Genomic DNA, 3,572 nt, shown 5'->3' on the forward strand with positions numbered 1-3,572 from the left:
TTTTCATATGACATAAAATAAACATCTAGAGTCGACATGAGAATTAAAAAATGGTAGAGTTATTAAATCAAAGAGTTATTTTGGAGCTGGAAGGCATCGTAAAAATCACCCAGTTCACTTTATTTTAACCTCATTTATACAACATAGTCACTTGGATCAGTTAAATTAGACTCCCTGGGAATGGTGTATTCTAAAAACTTGAAGTGATTCTAATGTTCATCCATGAAAGAACTACTGATCTGGCCCAACTCTCCCTTTTTCTATAAATGAGAAATTGAGGACTTCCCTGATGGTGCAGTGGTTAAGAGTCTGCCTGCCAATGCAAGGGACATGGGTTCGAGCCCTGGTCCAGGAAGATTCCACATGCCGTGGAGCATCTAAGCCCGTGTGCCACAACTGCTGAGCCCGTGCTCTAGAGACTATGAACCACAGCTACTGACGCCCGCACGCCTAGAGCCCGTGCTCTGCGACAAGAGAAGCCACCGCAATGAGAAGCCCACACACCGCAACTAAGAGTAGCCCCTGCTCGACACAAGTAGAGAAAAGCCTGCGCGCAGCAATGAAGACCCAACCAGCCAAAAATAAATAAATTTATTTATTTTTAAAAAATGAGAAATTGAAGCTCAGAGTTCTTAAGTGACTTCTTCAAGGTCATACTGTTAGTTTCTATATTAGTGGTCCATTTAGTAGAACATATTTCCTTATATTAATAACTGGAAAAATGGAAATTGATAAGGAAGAATGCTGCTAAGCCCTTGAAATCAATGATTTCTTTCTACAGGATGCCTAATTCCTGATTGTCAACTAGGCCTGAATATCTCATTAGATCAGCTGCTAAAATACTACCCAGTAGCTTAAGATCAGCGCCTCAACTTTTCTGACCCTGAGAATCACCTGGGATGCTTGTTAAGCATTCTGGGTCCTTAGACCCATATCCTGGATATTCTGAGGTAGTGGGTCTGGAGCAGAGCCCAGGAATCAAAATATTTAATAAGCACTCAAGTGACCTTAGCCTCAGTTATGTTTGGGAATCATTGGCTTAGATGAAGTCATAATTTCCATTTCCAGAGATACCAGTAAAGAGGCCATAAATAGCTAACTTCAGCATGGTGATTGGGATTTACTCCCAAGGAAGAAAGTCAGTGTCAAAGACCATGATGCAGAAGTAAGTCAAGGTATGCTGAGAGGAAAAGGAGACCAGGAGTCTTGAAAGCAAAGGGCCAACAGAGGGTTCAGGCTGGAAGTGAGTTGGCAGAAAGCAGGTGTGCTGGCAATGTTGTCTCCAAGTGGCAGTGAACCATATGAGGTGACCTCACATAGGGTGGAGTCCCAGACGACAAGATAAGATTAGGAGCGCACACGTCTGTGAAGCACTACCTCTATTCCTACAACAGCAGAAGGCTTCCACAGAGTCAATTTGTAAGGACTCACTGAAGATCTTCTCAGAGCACAGCCCATAAATGTGAGATATGGTGCCAGCATGCAACAGAATTATAATCCATTTAGGCAAACATGAAACTCTAGCAGATACCAGAGATTTAAATTAAGGTGCTAGGTGGTATGGTGTTCACCGCTATCAGGGCTGTGAACACCTTGAAATAGAAAGGTCTTGATGAGGCTGCAATGGTCAGAGAATACTTCATGGAGGGGCTTCAGCCTGAGCTGGGCCTAAAAGAGTGGCCAGAATTTTGACAGGCATAGACACGGAAGCCACAGGATTTCTCTGGGCACAGAGAAACAGTGTTCCCCTCAGCCAATTGGTAGGATACCTAGGATTTGGGCAGGAGGAGGAGAGACAGCATGGCAAGGGGCAGAGAGAGAGAGTATTTCAAGGAACTTGAATGTCAATTAGTGAAATTTAAATGATGCTTTAGAAAATAAGGATTTATTAGTGCTTTTATAGTAGAATAGTAACTTGGTGAGTTAATCACTGTGGAAGATTGATCTAGCAGTAGGGTGCTAAATGAACTGGAGTGGTAGAGGGAGGTCCATTAAAGCATGTTGGGCTTGGTGTCTAGTGAGGTCGAGGGATAAGATAGAGTTTGTAGAAACAAAAAGGAGAAGCTGAGTAGAAAAGCATGCATGTTACTTGGAGAGGGACTTTACAGGGGAACTGAGGAAGAGGAAGGAATTAATAATAGGGCCTTGTATAGTTTTAGTTCACATTTTTGAGTGCGTTTTTAGAGTAATGCCATTTTTGCTTATTTACCCACTTCAGGTGGGATTTACCAAAACTCTGTAGCTCTGCATAGAAATACTGTGGTTCAAGAGTTATGGAATGAGATGAGGATACCTGAGATCATCTCATGACTCTGTAGAAGTGAGGTTTGGCTTCACTATTATCCTCTGAAGGTCCTCCTGCGACCTCTACTTACAGGAAGTGCCTTTGTGGGTGCGAAAGCCAAGGGAGAGGCGTGAAGACAAGCATCACCTACCTGAGGGAGGCATAACACAATCAAGACTGTGGCGTCAGCTGAACCTGGGCAGGTTGGGTCACCCTGGGAAAGTTGGTAACATGTCTGAGCTGTCACTTTCTTACTTATAAAATAGAGAGGATTCCATTGGCATCCTACCTTGTCAGAGTATTTTGAGGAGTCAGGAAAAATACCTGTAGAGAGCTCAGTTTCGTGCAGTGGCTCTCAACCAGGGCTGATTTTGCTCTCCAGTTATGGTTATCATGACTGGGGAGGTGCTACTGGCATCTACTGGGTAGAGACCAGGGGTGGCCTAAGCATCCTGCCATGCACAGGACACCCTCCACAAAAAAGAATTATCTGGCTCACAATGTCAATCACACAAAGACTGAGAAACCCTGCTGTAATGCCTGACACAGAGTAGGCACTCAAAAATAGCTACAATTTTTAGAGTCCTTAAGATGTGTAAGACTATACTAAGCGTGTAACATTATTTTCGACTTTAATCCTTTCAAAAGTCCCTTGGAAGGTAGTTACTCTTATTAGGTCCACTTTCCAGGTAAAGAATCTGGGAGTCTGAGAAGTTAAGTAACTCTCCCAAGGACAAACAGCTGGTTTGTGGATTCAGGCAGTCTGATTCCAGAGAGCTGGTTTGTAACAACCATGCTATGCTGTCAATCCAATAGATGATAGATATTATTGTTATCATTACTGTTATGTAAAGAGAATATAAAGTTCTGAAACCAATCATTAATTCAACAAGTTGAGTGCCTCTGAGTCAGGTCTGTTCTAGGTACACAAGACAGACAAGTATGATCTGCACTGAACAACTCTGAGCTTATATTAATTGGTGAGTTAAGCCTCTTGTCTCTTTCCCTTTTCTGAATATGAGCAAGCCAAACTGAAGACCTGTGATAATGACTCACTGCAACTATTATTCCAATGAAAGATTTCCAAGTTGTGGCCACAGTGATGATAGTGGTGCTGGAGGGAGCATGGTGTTAGTCTCTCTTCTCCCTAGGACTGTCACCCAGATGTTGCTGCTGCTGTACAAAGAGTAAGAGCTGTCTACCACTGCTGACTTCTAACCTAGCTTGCGATTTCAGTGTCATGTGGACCCCCAAGCTAGGCAGTGTTCTGGAATGACTAGGCCAGTTT

This window comes from Delphinus delphis, chromosome 7, assembly GCF_949987515.2.
Source record: "Delphinus delphis chromosome 7, mDelDel1.2, whole genome shotgun sequence".
Lineage (NCBI taxonomy): Eukaryota > Metazoa > Chordata > Mammalia > Artiodactyla > Delphinidae > Delphinus > Delphinus delphis.